General features: G+C 46.2%; 1 protein-coding gene across 4 annotated transcripts in view; it reads right to left on the minus strand.

Annotated features, from left to right (window-relative positions):
- Nucleotides 1–19,434, minus strand: part of LARGE1 (LARGE xylosyl- and glucuronyltransferase 1) — a 451,673-nt gene that overhangs the window by 350,782 nt on the left and 81,457 nt on the right. The window contains exon 1 of one of the 4 annotated variants that reach the window (XM_081822372.1): nt 19,408–19,426. The exons of the other annotated variants lie outside the window; for them this stretch is intronic. The gene's annotated coding sequence lies outside the window, so the exon portion shown is untranslated. Of the gene's footprint in view, nt 1–19,407; nt 19,427–19,434 lie in introns of those variants that run through there. 4 annotated transcript variants of the gene reach the window in all.

Below are 19,434 nucleotides of genomic sequence, written 5' to 3' on the forward strand. Positions count from 1 at the left end.
CTTGCCTATACCCAAGCCTTTCCCACACAGCCCTACTATCCAGCCATGCCTTTCCTCCTCTCCTGCACCTCCAGAGGAATTTCAAGTCCTTGCTGCCTCTGCAGAACATCTCCCGACAAGTCCAGACCTAGAGGTGCTTCCTCCCTTTGTTCTAAATTCCAAAGGCTGTCAGCAGCACATTCCTGATCATATCACTGTCTTCTAATCATTTCCCAGCATTAATTTCTCTTGACTACACCAAAACTCCGTAAGGGCCAAGGATCCAGGTCCTCTCGTGTTGGTCTTCAGCCTCTGCCTGAGACCAGCAGCTAAGACCACAGTTTATACTTAGCCATCTCCATCCAAAGTGTGGTCCCTGAAACACCAGCAGCAGCAGCTCATATCTTGCCAGAAATGCAGGCTGTCAGGTACCCCCCACCCCCACGGATCAAAATCTGCACTTTAACAAGCGCACACCACTGTTTCAGAGCCCTGTACTACTAAAGCTTGGAGTAACTAACCGGTTGTTGTCTCCCACCACTCCTACTGACCCCCTCCCTCACCTCACCCCTGCAGGGACTGGCCAGGGCACTAGGGAGAACCAGCACAACCTGGACTTTGTTGGTTATCTATTTATTACAACAGTTCTCTGATAGATGGAAGGAGAGTTCCTAGAAGGAAAAGTGCCTCTTTCTAATTAAACAGAAGCACCTTATGGACACGCAGTGGCTCTAATGGCCCATCCTGACCTCCCATCAAAAACACTGCTTAACCATTTGAATGATTGGACAGCACCAACACCACCCACCGAGGCATCACTATACCCATCCTGCAGATCAAGAGAGGCTTGAGGACGCTGATTTCATTGTTGGAAACCCTGGGACTCAAATTCCAGTGCTTCCTGAGAAAACGGAACACCAGTTCTGTGCTACAGGACACATAACTGATGACCAGTCTGTCTCCCAAGTCAGAGCACAATGCCTCAAGACCAGGCGCTTCTGTCTACTTTGGCCACTGCTGTTTTCTTTGTTGCTAGCACTCTATCTAGCATATAGGAGGAGATCGCTAAGTATTTCCTGAATGGATCAATGACTGAATATCTCCATCACAGCCAGCAGCCTCCCTGGATGTGCATTATCATACAAACTACCCAGTCTTATTCAAGGGCCAGCCCACACCTTCCCCCCCGCCACCCGAGCCCAGCTATGGAATCCTCTGGAACTTCCACTAAGGGATCAGCAAATTCCTCTTTAACCTCCATTTCCCCTGGCTCCCTTCCAGCTCTGCTCTTCGGGGAAAGTACAGCTGTGCCCTGGATTATGGCTTTCCCCAAAGGAGAACCCTTTCCCCTACTCTCTCATGCAAATACCTGAGGGCTAGGAAGCAGGCATGTGCCCCCTCTTACTGCCTCTCCCTCTTCTGAAGACCCTGCTCCTCTGTGGCTCACCATTGTTCTCTCCGTCCTAGTCACTGTCACCTGGCATCTTCTAGGTACTCCTCTCATTCTGGAAGACCTCAGTGTCCGCCGCACGCTCCTCTACCTCTCCGCCCCGATTCCGTGACAGAAACGGTCAGTTCAAAATGTCTGCCGCTTCACATGGGCCAAATTTACATTCTAGAACTTGGTGTCACCCAAACCAGCACAACCTCCCAAATCTCAAACGTCAGTGTCAACCCCTGGGGGCCTTCCCGGGCTGCCATTACACAAATTCTTCACTGTCATCGTGAACCCCAATCCACCGGCTTTCTTCATGCCTGCCCATCCAGCTCTAGATTTTCCTTATGTTCACTCTCATTCGGCTGACAGGCCATGATTCAGTATTATAACCTCCCTCTGCAAGCATGCACGGCCCCCCTTGGCCCTCCTTTCCAATTGTACCAGCCTAGAAAAATCCACTCATGCAGATGAGCACAACCATACGTGTTCACCATGGCTTTCCTTGGGAAGCCAAATGTTGGGGTAGGAAACCACTATCAGGCAGGCAGATCCGTTCCATTTAGTCATGTCTGATTTCAAATGGGCAGTCAACTACTAAGAGACACTATTACATTTCTCTGGTAAACTCACTTTCTTATTACCTGAGATATTTACTTCATACATTCCTTTTCTCCTCAAGCTTCCTCTTTTCCAAATGGCAAATTCCAGGAGGGTTCCGAGATGCAGTGTGGGACCCACCGTGTTTTCTCTCCCCAGGTGAGATCCCTCATTCCAATGTCCCATGAGACAGTCTCCAGGCTGATGCCTCCCACATTTTTATCTCCAGCTCTGGCCTCTCCTCTGACCTAGAGACTCACGTGTACAAAGACCTTCCCCTACCATGTGGCCTCAGACCTCAATCCCAATTTCCCTCTCCCCCACCCCTCTTCTCCAGAGCTTTCCACCTCCTTAAAGAGCACCATCATCTACATCAAAGCTCAAGCCCCACACCTGGGAGCCATTCCCCATTCCTTACTCACCCCTCGTATCTTGTCAAATCTGGCCATCCTCAAATCCTGCCATTTTTACCTCTAAAACATGTATTCTGTCCAATGATACACCCACTTCTTTCCAGTTTTACTGCCACTATATAAATCCAAGCTACCATAGTCTCATGCGTGGACCCAGTGCAATAGCCTCCTAACTCAGATCACACCGGAAATTATTCAACATTTCCCCCACAGCTCTTAAAATAAATCCCAAACTCTTTGGCGTGTCCGTAAGGAGCTACTTGGCTTGACCTCCAACTGCCTCTCGGTCTTCATCTCTGGCCAGTCACCCTTTAACTCTCCTTGCCTCCAGCCATCCCGGCCCTCTCACTTCCAGAACGCACCTCGGGGCCTTTGCCAAGCATGCTCCCTCTGTCTGGAATGCTTATCACTCTGCTTTTTGCTGGGCTAAGGGCTGCTGATTCTTCAAGCCAAGGTCTTGAGTGCAGTCAGCTCACAGAGGTCTTCTCCGATGGCCCTATGCCCAAGGGCCCCTCCTTCGCTCCATCTGTCACCATGCTCTGGCCACTCCCTCTACTGTCCTCCTCAGACTTTGGCATGATACAATTATCTGAGGGATTACTTATTTAATGGTGACCTCTCTCACTAGATTTCAGTCTCCCCTTGGGCAAAAATGGCTGCTTTAATTTCAGCGCACACCCAGGCACACAGAAGTCTTACTCCTTAAATGGATGAATGAGCAAGTGAATGAACATGCCAGACAGCCTCGACCACCAGATACCTTGTAGTCCTTCTACTGTTGTTTTAATAAGCCCTTTCTACACGAAAGTTTGCTATCTTGCTGCCTGACTCTGTAACATTTGTAATAGGAGAAAACAGAATCCACACAGTGCCCCACATAGGTCCCTACGGATGGGGAAACCTGCCGAGTCCGTTTGGTACGTTTGAGGTCACTTGCCAAGTTCATTTTGGTAACTTTCTCTCCTTTCTCTGCTCCACAAGGAAGAACACACAAGGGGGGGGGGGGGGTTGGGCCTCTCCCTCGGGAGTCTAGGGCTTCCCTCTGGGAGGCCTAACCCCACAGATGCTTCCTCCCTCCCTCTCTTCTTTGCACATCAGGGCCGAAAGCATCTCCCTCCGGGAGATGATGCTTGGGCTTGTCAAAATGGTACACCCGATTCCTTTTCTCCTTCAGAGAATGGCATTTGGCCTTGGGGGCACTGTTTAGAAATTGATCACGTGAACTACAAGAGTAAAAGCCACCAGCAATGTGCTTTGGAACAAATGTTGAAAACGTGGAATTCACTGTTTTAAAGGACTCTAAGGGCCCATTTCTGCCAACTTGGTTTGTCTTGATCCCACTGTGAAGTCCAATCCTCTTGCTGCAGAGAAACATGTCCTTTTGCTCTCAGAACCACTATGACGTCTTAGATAGAGGTCTTGCTAGGGTCTCCGAGCCAGTTGTCACCCACCCATTTCACACAACTTTGCAGTTAGGACACGCCACCTGCAGCCTGAGAGCCTAGCCATCTTGTCTCCATTATGTTCACGGCGAGCTCCAAGGCACGGTCTGCATCTGATGCAGGCCTCACAGCATTTACGGAGGACGGGAAGTCAGGACTTGGGTTCAAGTATCAGCTCTGCACGTTGGCTATAGGATCTTGACAAGTCATTCAATACCCCACAGGCTCCCATCCTTTTTCGTGAAAGGCCATGGCAATATCAAGCACTATTGGTTATTGCAAGGATTGAGGGAGATCAAAAGAATCTCCAAAATACGATTGCACAGCAACATGAGATGCTAGAGTAGTATTAATAACATTAAATTAGTTGGATTTCAGCTGCTTGACCAGTCAAATTCTAAGGCCCACAAAGTAGTTAGAATGGTGTCTTCATCCATTTGGGCTGCTTTGGAAAAATACCATAGACTGGGCAACATAAACAACAAACATTTATTTCTCACAGTTCTGGAGGGTAGGAAGGCCAAGACCCAGGTTCTAGCATGTTCGGTGTCTGGTGAGAGCCCGCTTCCTGTGTCTGCCCAAGGGGATGCAGGGGAGCTCTCTGGGGTCCCTTTTATGAAGGCACAGTCCCATTCACAAGGGCTCCACCCTCATGACCTAATCACCTCCCAAAGGCCCCACCTCCTAATAGCACTGCATGGGGGGTTGGGATTCAACATGTGGATTTTAGGGGGACCCAAACATCCAGTCCATAAGTAAAGAGGGAAGGGATCTAACAAATATGGCTGGCCCTGGTCCTGCCTCAAGCTGGCATATACTTAAAAGGAAAAAACATCCTACCATCTACGGGGCCGGGGTGGGGGGGACATAAACTGTGCTGAACACATTATTCAATGAGTGTCGACTTTTTTAAAGGGCTCATTTCTGTTCTTTAAAAAAAGGAATTGCCCCATGAAGCCAATTATATCTCAAAACTCTGTGCCAGGAAATGATTCGCAAGGAACCAAACCAATATGCTTCCTGGGACAAGATGATAGCAACTCTTACAAAGCTCATCCTGTTCTCCATAGCCACCTTTAAAAAGGAAAAAAGAAATAAGGGAAGTTAATTTTAATACTAGATTTTATTTGGCCTAGCGTGTCTAAAATATTAGCATTTTAACATGTCACCAGTATGAAATATTACCAAGAGATTCCATTCTTTTTCTTGTGCTAGGTCTTCAAAATTCAGAGTGCACCTACTGGGATGAGTGGCCGCTCAATCTGAACGACCCACATTTCAAGTACTCCAGAGCCACGGTGCGGAACAGTCCAGGTGAGCAGCTTCTGAGCCTTCCCATCATTGTGCTTCAGGAAGCAACTGTGGCTGCAGGCCCTAGACTGAGCTGGAACAGAGGACTCAAGGCTCTGCAGGAACACAGGCTGGAGATATGGCAGCCTGGGCGGGTGACGGCGGAACCAGAGAGGACTAGATTTCACTGGACATGAGCACACTCGAGAAGGGAGACAATACATGGCAGCCAACGAGGATGCCAAGCACCATCCTGACACTCCACGTGGTCTTAACTCACTCAGTCTTTACAACCAATCTGTGCAAATCCACTTTACAGGTAAGGGCACCAAGGCTCAAAAGATTGAGTGACTCAGGTCGCATAGCTGGGGGAAGGGTAGGGTAGGGTAAGAAGGTGCCTGGGGTTAACCCCAAGACTCCTGACGTCAAATCCAATGTGTTTTGCTTGGCATGGCATTAAAGGCCACCATGACCTGCAGCCCACCCACATCACACCTTCCAATGCAGGACCAGCACCTGGATGAAGGACGCTGTGTCCTTCACATTGCCCTGCTGTGACTTCTTCCTCCTGGTCTAACTCCCTCTTATCTGCATGGTGACCCTCTAAGACAGTGGCTCCCAATTGGGGGTAATTTTGCACCCCCCACCCGAAGGATACTTGGCAATGTCTAAAGACATTTTTGATAGTCAAGACTGGAGAGAATGGGGTGCTCCTAGCATCTAGGGACCCAGGAAGTACTGCACATTCACTGTGATCATCTTGTCCATAGCCACCTCCCTTGGCCTGGGGATGTGGAGTGAGCTGATCTGCATCCCAGCTCCTTAATTTCCACCCCTTATATCACACCATACAACCCGGTTTCCGCTTTTTCAGGGCAGGAGCTTGTTTCATAGAGATGTCGACAGGTGGGCGGTGTGAACATCACTTCTAGCACGGAGCTCTCTCTGACGTGACACAGGTGGAGAAGCAAAAAGGAGGAAAAGACTTGAGAAGCAATCAAAAATTTCCACTTACAATATTAACCTCTTTCAACAATGCATTGCCAAACAGATCTTTAATGCAAATTGATCCTTCCCGGGGATACACACTTTTCCTGGGGTCAGACGACAGCTCCGGGAAGGCTGATTTTTATGTTTTTGTTCTGAATGTTAAATCAGCGCTTAATCATATCCATGAGGCAACCCACTGGAGTGTTTTGGTCTTCATTCTTTTGATTTTCACTCTGGGAAGGGATGATTTAAGCAGGCATGCCTCCCATTTCCATTCTGCTTAAGCAAACACTCATAAGCATTTATCAAGGGTGGAGACTGCTAAATGCACTCCAGTCTCCCCAACTGCTGGAGGAGGATGTGTCTAACTTGCAGAGTCTATTTTGCCTCCGTGTTTCAAGGCCTATGGAGATTTCATGTAAATCTCTCTTGTGGCAAATGATAAGAAGGTAGCTATTTCTTTACCTTCTCTTGATTCCCCAACTTTCATCCCCATTCCACCCAAGACATGGGGCTTGGGGCTGAGGATAAGAGAAGGATACAACAGGGTCCCTGCCCTTGAGCAGACCTGTAAGAGTGTAGGGGACAGACGCCGACACCATGAACAGGACGCAAGACAGGATCAGGGAGACATGACTCTCGGGAGAAAACATTTGGGCTGAGCCAAGGGAGGATGGCCCAATTCCAAAGGCTGGCAAGGAAAGGGATGTCTCCCCTGGCAGAGAGCGCCTCCCAGGAAAGTACAAGGGCATGCCTGGGATCAGGGGACGGCAGCCAAACACTCCTTGCAGAGTCAGGTAAGGAGGGTGATGGGTGGAGGGGAATGAGCCTGGAGGGCCTTGAATGCCAAGTGAAGGAGAACTGGGACTTCATCCTACAGCCCCTCAGGACCTACTGAGCAGGAATTACAGCATCTGTGGTTAAGAAAACCAACAACTCTGCGAGCGATGTGAATTCTGGGTTAGGCAAAGAAGAAAGTACATCCCAGAGGCCAACCCGAAGGCTTCTGGGGGCAGACACAGCTGGGGCCATCCCAAAAGCCGTGTCCTTGTTTGGGGAACATTTCCGTTAACATAGTGTTGATCTGGTCCAGATGCGGGTACAACGGACTGAATGTTCGTGTTCCCCCAAAATGTGTATGTTGAAATCCTAATCCCCAGTGTGATGGTCTTAGGAGGTAGGGCCTTTGGGAGGTAATTAGGTCACAAGGGTGGAGCCCATGAATGGGATTCATGTCCTTATTAAAGGGACTCTCTCCACCGTGTGAGGATACAAGAAGTCAGTGATCTGCAACCTGAAAGAGTCTCCTCACCAAGACCTGACTATGCCAGCAGGCTGATCTCAGACCTCCAGCTTCCAGAACCGTGAGAAATAAATGTCTGTTGTCTAGAATACACCCACCCAGCCTGTGTATCATGTCCCAGCAGCCCTCGTGGACTAAGACAGTGAGGCAGCACTATGCTCTGGGATGGGGCCTCTAGCTGCGGGGCGTTGGTCTCGGAGCGCTGGAGGGACACGATTCTCCTTTGCCAGGGACTGGTTTGGGGATGGCCTGTGACCCAGTCCTGGTCATAAACTGCAATGAAAAGTCACAGTGTCACCAAACCCACAGGAGGGAAAGTGTCATGAAGAAAATTCCTCTTTCAGACAGACAGAAACCTTATTTGCCTCAGATTATAGAGGCAACACTCTATGCCTCCCAATTTCAAAATATTTGAGCTGCATTGTGTGATGGCTCCCAAGTGTGACATGGTCCCCTGTTTTGGGCCACAGAAATATCCTTGCAACTAAAGAAAAATGATGTTTGTTTGTTTGTTTTTTTTAACTGAAGTTTTTAACTGAAGTAGGATTCTCATAACATAAAATTAACCTTTTTTTTTTTTTTTTTCAAAAAAAGATTTATTTGTTTATTTTAGAGAGAGAGAATCTCAAGCAGACTCCGCACTGAGAGCAGAGCCTGACACGGGGCTCGATCTCATGACCATGAGCTCACGACCTGAGCCGAAACCAAGAGTCAGACACTTGACTGGCTGTGCCACCCAGGCGCCCCTAAAACTAACCATTTTAACAACACATAATTCAGTGGCATCTACTGCATTCGGTGTCATGTAACCACACCTTGGTCTAATTCCAAAAAACTGTGATTACTCCAAAAGGAAATCCCGTACCATTAAGCAGTCACTCCCCGTTTTCCCCCCTCTCCGGGCCCCTAAGAATCACCACTTTGCTTTCTGTCTCTATGGATTCACCCACGCTGGATATTTCGTATAAGTGAAGCCACATTCAGCCTTTTGTATCTGCCTTCTTTCACCTAGCATAATGCTTCTATGGTTCAACCGCATTCTAGCATTACCAGTATGTAAATTCCTCTTTATGGCTGGATAATATTCCATTGCATGGATAGACACATTGTCGATCCATTCATCGGCTGATGGACATTTGGGTTGTTTCCATCTTTGGGTAATTCTGAGTTGTGCCGCTATAAACGCTTGTGTACAATACTTCTTTGAGAAAAATGGCTCTTCTTAAGGTTATCGAAATCCCTTTGTTCTATGCACATAAGGAAGTCTATTATTATGAATGATTTTAAATGTCTAGAACCTTGGACTTGGGGAACTCAACTAGAAACAGCTATTTAGCATCTACTTGCAGCTGGGTCTACACCAGGCACTGGAGGACATTTCCATCTCATTCAACCCTCAAGACTTCTTTTTTTTTTAAAAGATTATTTATTTTAGAGTCAGTGTGTGCACGCATGCAAGTGGGAGGAGGGGCACAGGGAGAGGAAGAGAGAGGGAATCTCAAGCAGACTCTCTGCTGAGCGCAGAGCCCCACACAGGGCTTGATCTCATCTCATGACCCTGAGATCATGACCTGAGCCAAAACCAGGAGTCAGACGCTCAACTCACTGAGCCACCCAGGCACCCCAACCCTCAAGACTTCTCACATTTGTGTGTCAAATGAGTCCACTGCAGAGATGAGAAAACCAAGGTTCAGCGTGGATTAAATGCCATACCACACATGTTACACACATAGTATGGGGTAGAACCAGGATGAGACATGGTGAAAAAGTGCCCGGCCTGTTATCTGGCACAGAAGACTATACAAAGAATATGAATGAATATGAATGAATGAATCAATATCTAGTTAATTCACCAAGTACCTAGTGGAAGTTTGATAATTAAAAAACAAAAGAACTTGGAGGAGGGTAAGAAGGAAGGTACGGTCTAATACTTACTTTCTCCCCCTCTCATAACTCATTGTACTTTTACGGTATGAAATGCTCGGTGGCTGGCTGTGTTTGTTTCCTAAGACTGCTGGAACAAAGTTCCATAAACTGGGTGGCTTAGCAGAAATGTATCATCTCACAGCTCTAGGGGCTAGAAGTTCAAGACCTTGGCATCTCACAGCTCTAGGGGCTAGAAGTTCAAGACCTTGGCATGAGCATACGTTCTCCGAAGGCACTGAGGGAGGGCCTGTCCCAGGCTCCTCCCTGAGCCTCTGGTGGTCCCCTGGCTGATGGCAGCACAAGCCAAGGCTTCACGTGGCATCTCCCTCTGTGCATATCTGGGCCTAAATTTCCCCTTTTACAAGGACAACAGTCACACTTGATTAGGTCCCAACCTAATCCAGGATGATCTCATTCTAACTAATTACCTCTGCAATGACCCTATTTCCAAATAAGGACATATTCTGAGGTACTGGGGGTTAAGACTTCCGCATATGAATTTGGGGGGGGATGGATATAATTTAGTCAGCAACAGTTAACCTCACCATCACGCAGAAGTCAAGAAAAGAAACCACCATGAAGGCAGAGAGTCAGGAAGAGGCATTGCAGTCCTATGGGGTCAGGGATACCCTGTCCCCAGAGGCCACCTGTCAGAGAGCAGCAGGACTGACTCAGGGCCACTGGAGGAAGGACAGGATGGCCTGGACCTACCACAGGTCTCAACCTTCTCGATGATGTGAAAGAAAGAGCATGAAACCAAGCCGCAGGAAACACAGTCCTGCTCAACCAGCAATTACACCGTGACTTGACTGGAAACTCACCTTCTCTGGGCCTCAGCATCCAATGACAATCAATGCAGCTTCCCTAACGGATCCCTCCCCCCTGAAAGGCATCTGCTTGTCAATTCCAAGTCCATCAGGAGCTATAAACCCCTCCTCTGCAAGGGTGCAGAACTCTTCACAGTGTCTAACAACCTCTTACTGTCCTAGCTCTAGGTAAGAACCTCCAGCTACCGGTCCTGCCACCTTTAAAGTCAGAGATAAAATCTCAGGCATCTGGGCTCCTATAAAAAAAAAATCAAATTATTCCGATGTATCTCACTCACACAACACGTCAGACAGATGCAGCACATAAAGTGAGTTCATTTTGTTGTGGGGCTGCCAGGAGAACCTAATCGTGGTAATAACACACAAAGCTGTCCCCGTCTTAGAAGTCAGGCTAAATGCTTTCCATTTTTATCACCCAATTCATAACCATGCTGTCTGGCTTTAAGAATCAATAGCCTGGTGGTTTTGGTATCCACCAAATTCTTCTTAGTTTGGACGTTTTTCATTTCCCATGCCACTTGAAGAGAGCAGAATAAGGTAAATGGCTCCTCTCATGGCATTTGTTTTTCCAAATCTATAATTTCCTACTGACATGTTCCACACACCAGGGAAGGCAAAGAAGGAAAGGAAGTAGCCCGCAGAGGGCCCATCCTAAGATCAAGGAAGCATCAAACTGGGATCACGTGGGACAACCAATTTAACAAGTTTCACGTCAGCAAGTGTCAACTGGTCTACCAACACCAACTGGTGAGCCCATCATTCACCTAGCAAAGAACTGTTCTCTAACACCTAGTGCCAAATCCTGGGCTAATTTACATGCATGATCTCATCATTCCTCACAAGACAGCTGCCTGCAAAAATGCCTCTGTTTGATACACACATGCACAACACATATAACATATTTACGTATTTTTACACTGACATAGCACACTGAGACTAAAAAAGGAAAGCAACACCAGCTCAATGGATAACAGAAAGCAGCAAGAAACTTGAAGAACAAGCACATAATGAAAGCCAATCAATATAAACATACATAGACTCAAAAATCACGGAGGTTAAGCTAAATGAGAAGTTGGGAGAGGGAGTGGTTCTCAAATTCAATACCAGTCATCGAAATGTGGAAACTGGGGTTCAAAGACATGCCCAAAAGTAATCCAGAAAGAAAAGGACAGAGTTAAGTCTGGAACCTGGGTCCTTGCCTTCTTGTCCCACTGCTTTTACCTTCTTTGTCATCTTCAAATCAACACATATTTTAAGAAATGTTTTGGAGGACCTACTTAATATGGAAAGCTTCATGATTTAGAAGCATTCAAGATGGGGCGGGGGGGTTGGTGAAAGAGAGAGAGAAAGACCCTTCAAGAATTTCTCAGCCCAAATCCAGAGAAACACAAAGTGTCTACCTGGGGCTCATGGAAGAGGGGAAAGGGGAGACTGCTAATGAGTATGTGGTTTCTTTTGGGGCTAATGAAAGTGTTCTGGCGGGGCGCCTGGGTGGCTCAGTCATTAAGGATCTGCCTTCGACTCAGGTCATGATCCCAGGGTCCTGGGATCGAGCCCCACCATCCGGCTCCCTTCTCCGCAGGAAGCCTGCTTCTCTCTCTCCCTCTCCCCCTGCTTGTGTTCCCTCTCTCGCTGTGTCTCTCTGTCAGATAAATAAAATCTTAAATAAAAAAAAAAAGAAAGAAAGTGTTCTGGAATTAAACAGTAGTGACAGTCACACAATCTTGTGAATTACACTAAAACCACGGACTTGTAAACTCTTAACAGGGTAAAACTTATGGTATGTTAAGTTATGTCTCCTTTGAAAAAATAATCAGTGGCATCAGAACAGTCAGGGCTTAATAACACAGACTAGCCCCTACCAAAATAATTAAGTTGTAAAAAAAAAAAAAAAAAAAGATTCTACCAGTCACCCTTATTTATCCTGAGCAATTTCCAGACATAAGCATGTCAGCACACGACAGCTCTTTTTCTCACTGGAACTACACAATCATCCTGATGCTATTGTCCCCAAATTATGGATAAAAGACTAAGTCTCCCAAAAGTCAAGAGATCTCCTCAAAATCATAGTATAAGGGGGTCAAACACCTGTCTTCTCTATCTCCTGTCATAGCGCTTAGCAAAATATATCTTAGTGAGTTGGTCTGGATCTCTCTCACCGGAGAGTGAGTCCCTGTGAGCAGGGATGATGTTTTTTCAGGAAAAGAACACGTCTGGAAGAGTACTTTGAGATTTACTGGAAGGCATTCCGGGGCCAGGGAATGGAAAATGAAGAAGGTTGAGAAATGAATTTCCATGAAAAGAAGAAGAGGCGTGTACTAGAGGCACTCCAGGCAGAAGGGTTTTAATTCCTGTTAATTTAATCAAATATCCATGGAGGCCTGCTTGTGCCTGAGAAACGGTGCCTAAGGTCTAGCTGGGGAGAGGGGCACGGTCACACAACAAGACAACAGTAGCCTCAGGGCTACCTCGTGATTCGGACAATTTGTGTTGAGAAGTGGCTCTAAGTCCCCTGGTGGCTATTGATCACCAGGCTCTGTGGGAGGTCATGGGCAAGAAAGGGCTGTCTTCTTTCATCGGTGGATGGTAAAGAGAACCTGTGGACTCAAAAGGAACTTCAAAGTTGCTAAAACCAATCAATATTGAACGGCCACAAGACAATCTTTCACTTTCTTCTTCCTTTTTTCTCCTTTTGTGCGTGCCAACTCATGACAACCTCCAATCCACCCTGCAGGGGGCCACCTCTCTGGGGAAGCAGACCTAGACCCCTTTGAGCCACCCTCCCTCCAAGACTCTAATTAGAACCCTTTTTCTGTTTCAACAATTACAACAGCTGTTTTATTGCTGATAAATGTTACTACTAGGAGTAGTATTTTCTATCATATTCCAAGCAATATATTTGTACCAAGCACTGCATTTTAAGTGTTTTGCATGCAGGGTCTTAATGAAATCCAACCCTGTGAACTAGGTAATACTATCCCCCATTTTATAGAAAAGGAAACCGAGCAATCCGTCCCATGTCGTACAGCTAGTAAGTGACAGAGCCGGAATGTCCACCCAGCAATCCGACTCCAGCACACGTGTACAGAGCTGGATTGCTGGCAGTTAACGTAAGAAATTCTGGATTTTCTTCTAAATTTGAAGGAATACAAATTAACGGTAAAGATTTCTAATGTCCTAATTTGCTTCTTGAACTACTTCAGAGTTTAGGTATTTCAATGCACGATTAAATAACAGGTTGAAAACTTACAATGAAGGGGGCATTCGTCTCCCGAAGAAGCCTGTCCTGTTTTCAGAAGATAGTTGCAGGTACTAATAAGCACAAATGAACCTTTAACTTATTTGCATGTGTATACATAGAAACGTCGTCTGTATATATACATACACACAATTACACACACACAGAGACATGCATATATAGCTTATTTACACATGGAAGTATTACATATCCTATCTATATATGCTATGGATACATTCAGTATAGACACTAAATATAATACACATATAAACAGTATGTATATACACACTACACGCATACACCATTTTATTTTACTATCCATTTTACGAAGTAGTAAACTGGGGTACAAGGGTGTTAAACAACTTGACAAAGCCACTTGATGAGTAATGGGTCAATCCATAGCTCACGCGCACACACCTGGCGTTCTTTCTCATACACCACGCCCACGCATTCTAGAACAGCTGCTGTGTGTGAGGTCACCGGGCTGATGACTAATACAATGCAAGTAACAAAAGCACAAAGAAAGCTTCATTCCTACAAACCTCGGAGAAGTTGAAAACTGAAAACCTCAAAAACCCATGCCAGGTGGGAGGGGGAAAAAAAAAAAATACAAGCCCCAATTTGTTCTTGTTTACAAATACTTTTAAGCTGTTTGTCAAACAAAATGAGTTTGTCTGCCAGATGAGATCCCAATTTTCGAAGTTCATTAGCGCGGATGAACAGAAAGGGTCACCATGGTGATTTAATAATTTGGCCCCGAGTCTCGTCAAAGCCACTTAAAAGAAAAAAAAAAAAATCCAAGCTGTCAGGAGAGAAAGGAAATGCTATTTGATTCAATTTGGGCACTCTTTCTGGGCAAACACGTTGTAGATATTTACAGACCTGCTGTTGAGTCACCCAACCAGAGCAGGGCGGCACAGGAGATAAAAAGAAGGGAGAAGGGCCAGGAATGTTTCAAATACGCCAAGGTGCCAGCCACAGACAGGCCAACTCTGACAGCCTCTCTCTCTCTCTCTCTCTTTTTAAATCCCGTAGGTATAGCAAAAACATGCCTTTAGATTATAAAACTCAGAATCATTAGGAAATTAATTTTTCAAGAAGCCTGTCATCTTGGGCGTAAGTAGGGCACACCATTCAGAGGCCACGAAGACTGGGAAGGTGGCTTTCCAAGTTCTAATAAGGGCCTTGCTAGGAGAAATGTTTTTTACTGTTGCCTTCATTTTACAATGCAGAGGAACACCAAGGTCCTTATTCAAGTGTATTAATCGGAACTATAAACCATCCCCAGTATATCTCTCTCCAAACTGCCCCATCGTGAGCTCTCGGGGGGAGATTCAATATTGCTACTCCAGAGCAAAAGAGCACTTCTCTTTGAGGAGCGAGTCACGTTCAGTTAGTTACAGCCCTTGGAATCCCATTTCGTATTGGGATGTTAGAGAGGAACCGCAGAGGGAGGGTGGAGGACTAACTCTCTGCCCACTCCCTCCAGAGGGTCTCAGAGCATTCTCCTCCTCCTAGATCCTTCTCTCCTTTATGGCCTTGACATTCCCTTCAGCTCTCAATTCTCACATCTCCAGGGAATACCCTCCTTCCTAGCATTTACCAGCTTTACAACCCACACTTACTTGCAAGGTTATTTTATTAATGTCTCTCTTCCCCTCTAGAGTATATGCTCCATGAATACAGGGCTTTCTTCTAAGTAAATCACACACTTTACTTTCAACTAATGGCTGATATGATTTTTTTTTTACCCAATTTTAAAAAGGAACTAGAGAAGATCTTTGAAACCCCTGATTTATTGGTTAACCCAAACCTCTGGAAAAGTGCTGGAGAGGCAAAGTTCCAGGGAATAAGGAGCACAACGTAGGCTCGTGATCTTAATCCAAGAGGTGATGTTGTTCGTCCTTGGCAAGAACTGAGGGCAGGTGGAGATTAAAAGGGCATTTTGTTTCTACAATCTTCCTAAAAACGGGTCTACACAGTGAAGTCTCAATATTCTTCTGCAACGTCTTTTAATTTCTAGTATTTCAGACTTCCATTTGACACCAGATATAAAATAATGCACATTTCATTTGTACAAACCAAATAAAAGCAATTTTATGATCAGGCTTTGGAATGCCCTTCCTCCCAATTACCTGCCAGCTCAACTGCTGGTTGTCCATCCAGACCTCACTCAATGGCCACCTCCTCCACGAACCCTTCCTCAGCAGGCAGAGCTCAGCTCCATCAGAGTGAGAAAATCAAGTACTGAATTCAGTTTTTGCAAATCTTCTTATCTTAGTTCAAAATAACTTAGTGAGAAAGTTACTTCCTCCTTCTTCAGCCCTCAATATAATATATATATCTTCTTACAGCCCTCCAACACTTGACAAGGGGAAGTGAGAAGTCCCCTTTAGAGGGCTTTGGATTGGCAGCAGTATCTAGCCAGGCTTTAACACAGCATGAGTTCCTTTGGTTACCTGCTTAGACAGAGTGTGTATTTATGTAAATAATAAGGTCTTAAGAAGATGTGGACGGGGCACCTGGGTGGGTCAGTCGGTTAAGCCTCTGCCTTCAGCTCAGGTCATGATCCCAGGGACCTGGGGTCGAGTCCCGCATTGGGTTCCTTGCTCAATGGGGAACCTGCTTGTCCCTCTGCCCTTCCCTGTCCCCCTGCCCGTGCTCTCTCGCTTGCTCTCTATCTCAAATAAATAAAATCTTAAAAAAAAAAGAAGAAGAAGAAGAAGATGTGAGCAACCAGTTAACAGGAAGATTGGAACAGCAGAGCTCACAAAGCCCTGGCCAATTGTAAACTCCATGAGGGTAGGGACTGAGTATCCAGCTGGTTCTCGGCCAAGTCCGCGCACTTGAGAGAAACCGGGACTCAGGAGCTTTAAGCTGAATGGTGCAAGGACACAGCAGGGATTTAAACCACATCTTCCTGCTCTGAGTCCAAAACATTTTCAACTTGGGAACTCTGTACCAAACGGCTTCAAAAGCTGATAAATGCCTGTTATGTGAATAAAAAGAAAACTAAAATGGTTCTTTTCCTTGAGGTATGCATAACCCGACAGGAACAGTTAACAACTCACACCATCCAGAGATTTCCATCCATCATTTTGCCTTCAAAAAAATGATGAAAGACCAAACTATGTTTCTGTGGAAGTTGATCAAAGTTTAAGTTTATCCTGCCCATCACAATGATTAAAAAAAGAACCTCACATCCAAAGACTCTAGTTATCTGACAAGGCAAACGCCTAAATTCAGCAAAACAGGAGATATAATTGACAGATATTTCTAAAAGCTGTTTTGAATTTTTTTTTTCCATAGCAATACATATCCAGAATATTTATTTAGATGAATTCAGAAGTTTCAGTCTTCACTTTTTTGCTTTAAAATGCCCTCAGGCACATGTCCTCTCAAGGTGAACATCAGGTAAAAATTCTGCCCAAAACAACCTCAGCTGACTTTTCTTTGTACGCACCGCAAACAAAATTTCTGTGTAAGAGAACACAAAGGAAAGAGCTGTTTTATAATTTGTGGTAGCTATAAAGACTAGACTTTTAAATGAAGGGAGAACCACTTTCCTAGAAGTAAATGAGAAAAGCTCGTGAGTGATGAGATAATAGTTCAAATTGAAAAGCCTATGAGCAAATGTGGGGCGGACCAAGGGTCTGACGGCCCCTGGCGGTTGACCGCGGGCCTGAAGAAAAAACTAGCAAGGGGTCAGCTACAGAAACCACCAAAGCACGACAGCTCGGGCCATTGTCTGTAGGGGGACTCCCCATGGGTGACAGTACGGCACAAAGCTGAAAGGAGTCACATTATGAGAAGTTAAAATAATCCTTGGTCTCTTGTGCTGGAGAAGGGCAAGAAAGACGAGTTTAGAACATTTTCCATAATAACATCATGTGGTTTTGGTTTTCTTTGGTTTGAGAAATTTTGCTGCTTAAGGGGGAAAGGTGTCCTTTCACTTGGGAATTCACCCGTATGGGACATTTTATTGCTAACAATGCCTTATTATTAGGCTATTGGGGGGTGTTTTACGAATGAATTTCTTTAGGAATAATGCTGCTAAGTAGCATTGTTATTAGTATACTATTATGAACATGTATCTAAATAATATTAGTAGCACATTATTTTTCCATACAATAATTTGTGGGTTTTTTTGTTTGTTTTTTTTAAAGATTTTATTTATTTATTTGACAGACTGATAGCGAGAGCAGGAACACAAGCAGGGGGAGTGGGAGAGGGAGAAGCGGGCTTCCTGCGGAGCAGGGAGCCCGATGTGGGGCTCGATCCCAGGACCCTGGGATCATGACCTGAGCCGAAGGCAGACGCTTAACGACTGAGCCACCCAGGCGCCCATTTTTAAGGTTTTTTTATCTGAGAGAGAGTGCATGCAGGAGCAGGGGAGCAGGGGGAGAGGGAGAAGCAGGCTTCCTGCTGAGCAGGGAGCCCGATGTGGGGCTCGATCCCAGGACCCCGGGACCACGACCTGAGCCGAAGGCAGACGCTTAACGACTGAGCCACCCAGGCGCCCCTCCATACAATAATCTGACAGATGATTATACAGAAATCATTTTGGACTCTCATACGGGAGCTAAGCCAAAGGCTTACTACCTCTCTTACTACCATCACCACCACTGATAACAACTATCACCATTTTTCTAGGGAAAATACTTTTTAAGTCTTCTATGTATCTAAAGGAAAAGGAAACCTTTGTGTGTCTTATTTGCTACGCACCTGCTACCTGCGAGGATAGGCACGAGCTAACATTATCTCATTCCACGCTCAAATAAAACTTTATTCTCACCCGTCCCCTTCTCTATCTGAGGAACGTGATGCCACAGAAGCTAAGTGGCAGGCACGGCGTCCCTGCTAGCCAGTGGCAGAGCCGACGTTCGGACTCAGACACGCCGACTCCAAAGCCAGTGTTACTTTCCCTCTCTGTGACAGAACATACTATGACTGCAGATATTCCGGAATTACATGAAATGTCAGGAGGGCAATGGTGTCACCCGGAAAATCTGCTCTTAGAGACCGCTCTAAGGGGGCAGGATGTTGGGAGGGCATGAAGAAGAAGACCCTCCTTTGTGCGCTGCGGGCAGCATTACAAACTAGACTAGTAGAGTCACGGGCTCAAAACCAAAACAAACGAACAAAAAACAAAGCACACAAACAAAAGAACACAAGCTTCCAGACTTTTCCTCCATAGGAAACGCAGGCGTGCCCAAGCCCCCTGCCCGCAGTCCACAGAAGCACCTCTCTCCCCTCCTTCACTATCCAGCACTTTCCAATTTTCCAGAACCAGACTTCCCTTCCCACTATGTCCAGGGGTTTCCCCCAAAACCCCACCCGTGAGAAAAGGGAAGGAAAAGGTGGGGCCGGGGAGGTCAGAAGAGCATCTAGTCGGCACTGAGTACTGTCTTATTTAACATCCATGAAAGCTTTCCACATACAGAAGACCCCTGGGTGCGTCCGGAGGAGGGAGCTCCGTGCCTGGCCAAGCTCCTGCAGGCAATGCCCGGGAGATTTAGGAGATGCATACCACGCTATCAAGGCATCTCAGAAACCGCTGTTCGAGAACGAGTTACTATTCGTGCTGGGGACCCAAGCAGGAGCCGGAAAACACATTCTCCAAGTTTAAAATTCCCTTTGCTCTCTCACCACCCTGGACCGCTACACGGCTGTCTTTTTTTTTTTTTTTTTTTTTTTAATATTACACCAGGGGGAGAAAAGGAAACAGGCCACCACCCCACCTCCGAGAATGGATACTGGACTTTCCTCCAAGCGCACACGAGAAAGGACAAAGTCAGTCCCAGCCCCTGCCTGGCGTCCGTAATGCCCACCGCAAAGCGAGTAGAAAAAACCCTCCCTCCCAGCCCAGGATCAGCCGCTTCCACCAGCTCCCCCATATTTTACTTTGGCCGAGACATAAATCCGCTTTTATTACAATGCCACTGATGGAGATGAAAGACTCACCTGCCCAATTTCCAGTCCAAGACCCGA

This window comes from Leptonychotes weddellii, chromosome 5, assembly GCF_054177405.1.
Source record: "Leptonychotes weddellii isolate Sample4059 chromosome 5, ASM5417740v2, whole genome shotgun sequence".
Lineage (NCBI taxonomy): Eukaryota > Metazoa > Chordata > Mammalia > Carnivora > Phocidae > Leptonychotes > Leptonychotes weddellii.